The sequence below is a fragment of the Rutidosis leptorrhynchoides genome, chromosome 11, assembly GCF_046630445.1.
Source record: "Rutidosis leptorrhynchoides isolate AG116_Rl617_1_P2 chromosome 11, CSIRO_AGI_Rlap_v1, whole genome shotgun sequence".
Lineage (NCBI taxonomy): Eukaryota > Viridiplantae > Streptophyta > Magnoliopsida > Asterales > Asteraceae > Rutidosis > Rutidosis leptorrhynchoides.
In genome coordinates, this window is record NC_092343.1 from 334,945,559 (window position 1) to 334,956,686 (window position 11,128).

The following is an 11,128-nucleotide window of genomic DNA, read 5'->3' on the forward strand; positions in this document are numbered from 1 at the left end:
AATTGACGCGAATCCTAAAGATAGATCTATTGGGCCTAACAAACCCCATCCAAAGTACCGGATGCTTTAGTACTTCGAAATTTATATCATATCCGAAGGGTGTCCCGGAATGATGGGGATATTCTTATATATGCATCTTGTTATTGTCGGTTACCAGGTGTTCACCATATGAATGATTTTTATCTCTATGTATGGGATGTGTATTGAAATATGAAATCTTGTGGTCTATTGTTACGATTTGATATATATAGGTTAAACCTATAACTCACCAACATTTTTGTTGACGTTTAAAGCATGTTTATTCTCAGGTGAATATTAAGAGCTTCCGCTGTTGCATACTAAAATAAGGACAAGATTTGGAGTCCATGTTTGTATGATATTGTGTAAAAACTGCATTCAAGAAACTGATTTCGATGTAACATATTTGTATTGTAAACCATTATGTAATGGTCGTGTGTAAACAGGATATTTTAGATTATCATTATTTGATAATCTACGTAAAGCTTTTTAAACCTTTATTTATGAAATAAAGGTTATGGTTTGTTTTAAAAATGAATGCAGTCTTTGAAAAACGTCTCATATAGAGGTCAAAACCTCGCAACGAAATCAATTAATATGGAACGTTTTTAATCAATAAGAACGGGACATTTCAACTGTAAACCACATCGTTACTATCATTGTTTATACCGCTGTATCAAAATCACTAATGTATAAAGTGTGAAGAATAAAGAAGTGATTCGTGTGATTTAATTTCAAGTTTTGTATTGCTTGAGGACAAGCAACGTTCAAGTGTGGGGATATTTGATAGTGCTCCAAATGAACATATATTTAGTAGCAATATCCTCCCAATATGTAAATTATTTAGTTGTAATTGTCCTATTGTAAGTTGTAATCGTTATTATTAAATAAGTGCGAAGATAAAAGGCGAAAACGACGATTTGAAGACGCAAATGACCAAAAAGCTCAAATGTACAAGATACAAATCCATGTGGTTCAATTTATTGATGAGAAACGTCTAAAAATGACAAAAGTACAAGTTGCGGAACGCAAAGTACAAGATATTAAATTATACGAAAGGACGTTCAAAAATCCGGAACTGGGACCTGAGCCAACTATCAACGCCCGACGCAACGGACCAAAAATTATGAGTCTACTATGCACAAGAATATAATATAATATATATATAATTATATAAAATTATATATATTATATTATATAATTAAATATAACGTCGACAAGCTAGAAAACAAAGCAATTGGGCATGGCCAGACTGGCCATGTGATCGCATGAGATTAACACTGAGAACCCATGCGATCGCATGGGCCTCAGGATCAGACCACATCTATAAAAGGCAACGAGTTTTGGCCATAAAAAAACATAATAATAATAATACTCCTCTGTAATAATAATAAATATATATATATATATATATATATATATATATATATATATATATATATATATATATATATAGTATAGTGTAGTTTTATATTAGATTAGTTTTGGGTTATGCAAAGGTTATTTTACGAGTTTTAAAGTCGAAGCTCTGTCCGTGTAACACTACGCGATAAATAATCAATGTAAGCTATGTTCTCCTTTTTAAATTAATGTCTCGTACTTAAGTTATTATTATGCTTATTTAAGATGAAGTAATCATGATGTTGGGCTAAAATACTAAAATTGGGTAATTGGGCTTTGTACCATAATTGGGGTTTGGACAAAAGAACGACACTTGTGGAAATTAGACTATTGGCTATTAATGGGCTTTATATTTGTTTAACTAAATGATAGTTTGTTAATTTTAATATAAAGATTTACAATTGGACGTACCTATAAATAACCACATACACTCGATCGGACACGATGGGAGGGATATTTATATGTACGAATAATCATTCATTTAACCGGACACGGGAATGGATTAATAGTTAATAGACTTATTAAAACAGGGGTAAATTATGAACAAGGACACTTGGCGTAATTGTTAACAAAGTATTAAAACCTTGGGTTACACGCAGTCGATATCCTGGTGTAATTATTAAACAAAGTATTAAGACCTTGTTACAGTTTAAGTCCCCAATTAGTTGGAATATTTGACTTCGGGTATAAGGATAATTTGACGAGGACACTCGCATTTTGTATTTATGACTGATGGACTGTTGTGGACAAAAACCAGACGGACATATTAAATAATCCAGGACAAAGGACAATTAACCCATGGGAATAAACTAAAATCAACACATCAAACATCATGATTACGGAAGTTTAAATAAGCATAATTCCTTTATTTCATATTTAATTGCACTTTTAATTCTCGTATTTTTATTTACTATCATTTTATTTATTGCACTTTTAATTATCGCACTTAAATTATCGTCATTTATATTTTTCATTAGGTTTTAATTGTGACTTAAAATATAAATTCGACAAACCGGCCATTAAATGGTAAACCCCCTTTTTATATTATTACTATATATAATTATATATATTTTGTACAAATATAATTGTTTAAAAATATAGTGTAGAATAAGTCGTCTCCCTGTGGAACGAACCGGACTTACTAAAAACTATACTACTCTATGATTAGGTACACTGTCTATAGTGTTGTAGCAAGGTTTAGGTATATCACATCTGTAAATAAATAAATAACTTGTGTAAAAATGTATCGTATTTAATAGTTTTTCCTAGTAAAATATACACTATTTCATATATACCTCGCATAACATCAATATATATATATTATATATTTATTTATATTATACTACGGAGTATTATTATTATTATGTTATTTTACTCGACCAAATGCTCGAACCTTTTATAGGCATTTCTGAAATCTTGTGCTCCGCGAGTCGCGATAGAAAAAGGTTGGGATCTCTGCGAGTTGCGGAGATCGTGAATACAGCTCATCCAAGTTTGGAACTTTGCTTTGCCGACATATTATTTATATAATTATAATATTTAAATAATTAATATAATTATTTAAATATTATATTATATTCTCGTGCATAGTTGACTCGTAATTTTTAGTCCGTTGCGTCGAGCGTTGAGAGTTGACTCATGTCCTGGTTCCGGATTTTCAAACGTCCTTTCGTACTATTTTATATCGTGCACTTTACGTTTCGCGATTTGTAATTTGCACAAAAATTGTTCTCCTTAAATTTCAAAATCCGTGCGAGTCTTTTACTCACTTTTTAGTGGCACTTTTAAGTGTACTATGGCTTTAGTGGCACTTTTCAGGCTTTAGTGGCACTTTTTCTTCAATTCTTTAATCTTCGTGCTTCGTCTTCACATTTATTTATTTAAACAATTACAATGAAAATATAATACAATTACATATAAAAATCTATTATTTAGGAGGGATATTGCTATGAAATATATGTTCCTTTTTAGCCTTATCAGTCACACACAAACTATATACTAACAACAACACATGCTACTACCAACTAGCATACAATAAGACGATACGAGGATCGGCGGCTTGTACGAGCACACGACTCCTAGCTGATTGGACTTGAGTCTACCGATAGTCCCTGCTACTCAATTCACAGTATAGTTATCCAGATGCAGGGGATGCATCATTCACACTATACTCTACAATCAGTAGCCTATGGACCCAACCTCCCCTAGGCACGGTTGACCTCATACGGACTCTAACCTCTCCTAGGCACGGTCTCGAGTCCCCAGTCTCCCTAGGCCCGACTGGTGCCATTCACACAGTGTACACATAATTCACATACAACATCAGGCATACTATATTATTCTAACATGGCAATTTCTATACTATGCATGGTAAAAGAGTCAACCACAGTAGCATGATATGCTACTTAAACTCTATTCGGAGATAGACCCACTCACCAATTACCACCAACTGCTCAGTTATTATTTCTGAGCTTCCTCCTTATCCTTATAACCTGAGAACAACACAAACAAAATTAATATACATATCCAATAAATAATATAATCATTTCATACAATTAACTAGGTCATAACACCATATATTCATAATTTTATGAGTCTACATCATGACTCCACTCAATAATGGCATACAGGTGCGTGCAAAACACGACATACACACTAAAACTCCTTTTCCGGCCCAAAAATAGTTTGATCTAGTTTCTTAAAAGTTCACCATTAAAAAGTATTCTTTATTACGATTCTAACGATAGTTTATTCATCAAAAACGGAGTTACGTTTTGAAAGTTACGCCCGTTTCAATTTCATAAAAGCACTGTAGCAAATAGTGACACTGTAGCAACTCGATACTGTAGCAAATAGTGACACTGTAGCAAATCGGTACTGTAGCAACTCGGCACTGTACTAACTCGGTACTGTAGCAAATAGTGACACTGTAGCAAATAGCGACACTGTAGCAGTTCGGGTATTGTAGCAAAAAACTGTAGCAAAATAATGTAGCAAAATACTGTAGCAAAATACTGTAGCAAAATACTGTAGCAACTGGGTTTCGAAGCAGTTCGCTGTTTTTGCGATTTTTTCGCCCAAAACTCGATTTTTGAGTGTTTTTTGATCCGTTTTCAAGCACATGGAAGCTACTAAACATATATACAACCTATTTCTAACATCAATTAAGCATAACAAACACCAAAAATGAAGATTCAAGCTTAAAATCACACTTTTTATTCAAGAACACAAAACCCATTTTGAGCAAGAATTAATACATGAATCTATGATATGCATACCTTATATTGATCACGAAATCACAAGGAATATCTCTCTAGCTTCAATTAATCCAAAGGCTCACAAAATCAAATTAGGGTTTATGTGTGTGTTTGTGTATGTGTTCGTGTATGTGTTTGATGAAATGAGAAATGGATAGAACTATCCAGATACATACACTTAAATGAGTTATAAACTCATACCCCATATCACACAGGTATTTACTAGTTATCTTATCTGATAACCTTTCGTATCTCCTTAGGCGGTCCTAACGGAGTCCAAATTAAATAAACCAACCTATTCTGGGACCCTTGTCACAAACTGGTCACAACACAATTATAGTAAAATACTAATAAAATAATTAAAATAAAAAGCACTTAAGACTAAGCACAAACCCTAAGGGCAAAATAGGCAACTTACAACTAGCCCGAGTTTCAGTCTGTTACAGACATAAATTGAGAAACAAACCAAAATGTTAAAATTCATTTAAAATGGAATAGAGGACAATAAAAAGGAAAATAAAAGCCAAGTGTGGGAAAATTTACCAAGTTATTTTAAACATATGTCACATATTTCTGTAACAAATAATTAAAGATACTTTTGCTTTGGACTAAACTAAACAGTTTTACCCGATTTACTGTAAGAAAGATGGATCTACACGATGAATCAATTCCATCATTAAAAGGAAGTAAAATCTGCCTAAAAAGAAACACGCTTCTTGATTTAGGTCATGAAGTTGTCGTCCAGACCAGCTGTAGGTTGACGAAAAATCTAGAAAAGTCATCTCTAAAATCAGCAGGAAATCCACGGACCTCAGCATCAAACAGGGTCACCAAGTGGTCAGACTTATCCTAACCATGAGAGGATCTGTCTTGTAAAATGGGGAGGACGCCGTGCAAATTAGCTTGATAAGACTAATGAATCAGATCCCCAGAAAGGATAATCTCCTTTAAAGATCAAAAAATCAGCTTTTAAGACTGATATTACTCAATCCTTGAGATTGACCTTAAAGATTGAGAATTACAAACTCATGGAATTCGATGATATCTAAACTCGAGCTTGAACGAGAAAATATTTTGATCAAATTAAAACCGATTTATTTTCTGAAAACCCATTTTCAATGCGTTCATTACCATTGAACGTAAAATCCTAGGAATTCACCTGGAATTCATTAGGTCACCTGAACCAATTCGGGTGTCAACCGTAAGAACGGTGGTTGCATAGCATGGTCGAAGACAGGACCTTGTGCCAGACCGAAAAATTATAGGGTGATCTTTACTATTGCTCCTACAAAGGATAGTAATTGCATCCGACACGTTGTAGACCATGAACATCTGCATGTCATTAGACATTGCCTTAACAGTTGCTTGTTCAACGCTTTCCTTTACAACCGGACGGTAGTTTACCGAAAGGTAATATACGAAGCAAGTATACTGGATGTGTGCTTTCCTAATACAAGGTTAGCAAGTGGGTGACACAAAACCGCAAGTTTTGAGCTAAAATTTTAAAATCTGAAACCCACAAAACCCACAAAAATATATTTTGCAAACACTGGTGAAGGGTTATTCCGGAAAACTTATCTAGGGTAAAAGCTAGAATGAATTTTCAAAGATCAAATGTTTTCATAAAGATCCAATTTCCTTAAGGATCTAAATTTTTATAGTCATGTGGGACTGTAAACCACATCGTTACTATCATTGTTTATACCGCTGTATCAAAATCACTAATGTATAAAGTGTGAAGAATAAAGAAGTGATTCGTGTGATTTAATTTCAAGTTTTGTATTGCTTGAGGACAAGCAACGTTCAAGTGTGGGGATATTTGATAGTGCTCTAAATGAACATATATTTAGTAGCAATATCCTCCCAATATGTAAATTATTTAGTTGTAATTGTCCTATTGTAAGTTGTAATCGTTATTATTAAATAAGTGCGAAGATAAAAGGCGAAAACGACGATTTGAAGACGCAAATGACCAAAAAGCTCAAATGTACAAGATACAAATCCATGTGGTTCAATTTATTGATGAGAAACGTCTAAAAATGACAAAAGTACAAGTTGCGGAACGCAAAGTACAAGATATTAAATTATACGAAAGGACGTTCAAAAATCCGGAACCGAGACCTGAGCCAACTATCAACGCCCGACGCAACGGACCAAAAATTATGAGTCTACTATGCACAAGAATATAATATAATATATATATAATTATATAAAATTATATATATTATATTATATAATTAAATATAACGTCGACAAGCTAGAAAACAAAGCAATTGGGCATGGCCAGACTGGCCATGTGATCGCATGAGATTAACACTGAGAACCCATGCGATCGCATGGGCCTCAGGATCAGACCACATCTATAAAAGGCAACGAGTTTTGGCCATAAAAAAACATAATAATAATAATACTCCTCTGTAATAATAATAAATATATATATATATATATATATATATATATATATATATATATATATATTATATATATAGTATAGTGTAGTTTTATATTAGATTAGTTTTGGGTTATGCAAAGGTTATTTTACGGGTTTTAAAGTCGAAGCTCTGTCCGTGTAACACTACGCGATAAATAATCAATGTAAGCTATGTTCTCCTTTTTAAATTAATGTCTCGTACTTAAGTTATTATTATGCTTATTTAAGATGAAGTAATCATGATGTTGGGCTAAAATACTAAAATTGGGTAATTGGGCTTTGTACCATAATTGGGGTTTGGACAAAAGAACGACACTTGTGGAAATTAGACTATTGGCTATTAATGGGCTTTATATTTGTTTAACTAAATGATAGTTTGTTAATTTTAATATAAAGATTTACAATTGGACGTACCTATAAATAACCACATACACTCGATCGGACACGATGGGAGGGATATTTATATGTACGAATAATCATTCATTTAACCGGACACGGGAATGGATTAATAGTTAATAGACTTATTAAAACAGGGGTAAATTATGAACAAGGACACTTGGCGTAATTGTTAACAAAGTATTAAAACCTTGGGTTACACGCAGTCGATATCCTGGTGTAATTATTAAACAAAGTATTAAGACCTTGTTACAGTTTAAGTCCCCAATTAGTTGGAATATTTGACTTCGGGTATAAGGATAATTTGACGAGGACACTCGCATTTTGTATTTATGACTGATGGACTGTTGTGGACAAAAACCAGACGGACATATTAAATAATCCAGGACAAAGGACAATTAACCCATGGGAATAAACTAAAATCAACACGTCAAACATCATGATTACGGAAGTTTAAATAAGCATAATTCCTTTATTTCATATTTAATTGCACTTTTAATTCTCGTATTTTTATTTACTATCATTTTATTTATTGCACTTTTAATTATCGCACTTAAATTATCGTCATTTATATTTTTCATTAGGTTTTAATTGTGACTTAAAATATAAATTCGACAAACCGGCCATTAAATGGTAAACCCCCTTTTTATATTATTACTATATATAATTATATATATTTTGTACAAATATAATTGTTTAAAAATATAGTGTAGAATAAGTCGTCTCCCTGTGGAACGAACCGGACTTACTAAAAACTATACTACTCTATGATTAGGTACACTGTCTATAGTGTTGTAGCAAGGTTTAGGTATATCACATCTGTAAATAAATAAATAACTTGTGTAAAAATGTATCGTATTTAATAGTTTTTCCTAGTAAAATATACACTATTTCATATATACCTCGCATAACATCAATATATATATATTATATATTTATTTATATTATACTACGGAGTATTATTATTATTATGTTATTTTACTCGACCAAATGCTCGAACCTTTTATAGGCATTTCTGAAATCTTGTGCTCCGCGAGTCGCGATAGAAAAAGGTTGGGATCTCTGCGAGTTGCGGAGATCGTGAATACAGCTCATCCAAGTTTGGAACTTTGCTTTGCCGACATATTATTTATATAATTATAATATTTAAATAATTAATATAATTATTTAAATATTATATTATATTCTCGTGCATAGTTGACTCGTAATTTTTAGTCCGTTGCGTCGAGCGTTGAGAGTTGACTCATGTCCTGGTTCCGGATTTTCAAACGTCCTTTCGTACTATTTTATATCGTGCACTTTACGTTTCGCGATTTGTAATTTGCACAAAAATTGTTCTCCTTAAATTTCAAAATCCGTGCGAGTCTTTTACTCACTTTTTAGTGGCACTTTTAAGTGTACTATGGCTTTAGTGGCACTTTTCAGGCTTTAGTGGCACTTTTTCTTCAATACTTTAATCTTCGTGCTTCGTCTTCACATTTATTTATTTAAACAATTACAATGAAAATATAATACAATTACATATAAAAATCTATTATTTAGGAGGGATATTGCTATGAAATATATGTTCCTTTTTAGCCTTATCAGTCACACACAAACTATATACTAACAACAACACATGCTACTACCAACTAGCATACAATAAGACGATACGAGGATCGGCGGCTTGTACGAGCACACGACTCCTAGCTGATTGGACTTGAGTCTACCGATAGTCCCTGCTACTCAATTCACAGTATAGTTATCCAGATGCAGGGGATGCATCATTCACACTATACTCTACAATCAGTAGCCTATGGACCCAACCTCCCCTAGGCACGGTTGACCTCATACGGACTCTAACCTCTCCTAGGCACGGTCTCGAGTCCCCAGTCTCCCTAGGCCCGACTGGTGCCATTCACACAGTGTACACATAATTCACATACAACATCAGGCATACTATATTATTCTAACATGGCAATTTCTATACTATGCATGGTAAAAGAGTCAACCACAGTAGCATGATATGCTACTTAAACTCTATTCGGAGATAGACCCACTCACCAATTACCACCAACTGCTCAGTTATTATTTCTGAGCTTCCTCCTTATCCTTATAACCTGAGAACAACACAAACAAAATTAATATACATATCCAATAAATAATATAATCATTTCATACAATTAACTAGGTCATAACACCATATATTCATAATTTTATGAGTCTACATCATGACTCCACTCAATAATGGCATACAGGTGCGTGCAAAACACGACATACACACTAAAACTCCTTTTCTGGCCCAAAAATAGTTTGATCTAGTTTCTTAAAAGTTCACCATTAAAAAGTATTCTTTATTACGATTCTAACGATAGTTTATTCATCAAAAACGGAGTTACGTTTTGAAAGTTACGCCCGTTTCAATTTCATAAAAGCACTGTAGCAAATAGTGACACTGTAGCAACTCGATACTGTAGCAAATAGTGACACTGTAGCAACTCGGTACTGTAGCAACTCGGCACTGTACTAACTCGGTACTGTAGCAAATAGTGACACTGTAGCAAATAGCGACACTGTAGCAGTTCGGGTATTGTAGCAAAATACTGTAGCAAAATAATGTAGCAAAATACTGTAGCAAAATACTGTAGCAAAATACTGTAGCAACTGGGTTTCGAAGCAGTTCGCTGTTTTTGCGATTTTTTCGCCCAAAACTCGATTTTTGAGTGTTTTTTGATCCGTTTTCAAGCACATGGAAGCTACTAAACATATATACAACCTATTTCTAACATCAATTAAGCATAACAAACACCAAAAATGAAGATTCAAGCTTAAAATCACACTTTTTATTCAAGAACACAAAACCCATTTTGAGCAAGAATTAATACATGAATCTATGATATGCATACCTTATATTGATCACGAAATCACAAGGAATATCTCTCTAGCTTCAATTAATCCAAAGGCTCACAAAATCAAATTAGGGTTTATGTGTGTGTTTGTGTATGTGTTCGTGTATGTGTTTGATGAAATGAGAAATGGATAGAACTATCCAGATACATACACTTAAATGAGTTATAAACTCATACCCCATATCACACAGGTATTTACTAGTTATCTTATCTGATAACCTTTCGTATCTCCTTAGGCGGTCCTAACGGAGTCCAAATTAAATAAACCAACCTATTCTGGGACCCTTGTCACAAACTGGTCACAACACAATTATAGTAAAATACTAATAAAATAATTAAAATAAAAAGCACTTAAGACTAAGCACAAACCCTAAGGGCAAAATAGGCAACTTACAACTAGCCCGAGTTTCAGTCTGTTACAGACATAAATTGAGAAACAAACCAAAATGTTAAAATTCATTTAAAATGGAATAGAGGACAATAAAAAGGAAAATAAAAGCCAAGTGTGGGAAAATTTACCAAGTTATTTTAAACATATGTCACATATTTCTGTAACAAATAATTAAAGATACTTTTGCTTTGGACTAAACTAAACAGTTTTACCCGATTTACTGTAAGAAAGATGGATCTACACGATGAATCAATTCCATCATTAAAAGGAAGTAAAATCTGCCTAAAAAGAAACACGCTTCTTGATTTAGGTCATGAAGTTGTCGTCCAGACCAGCTGTAGGTTGA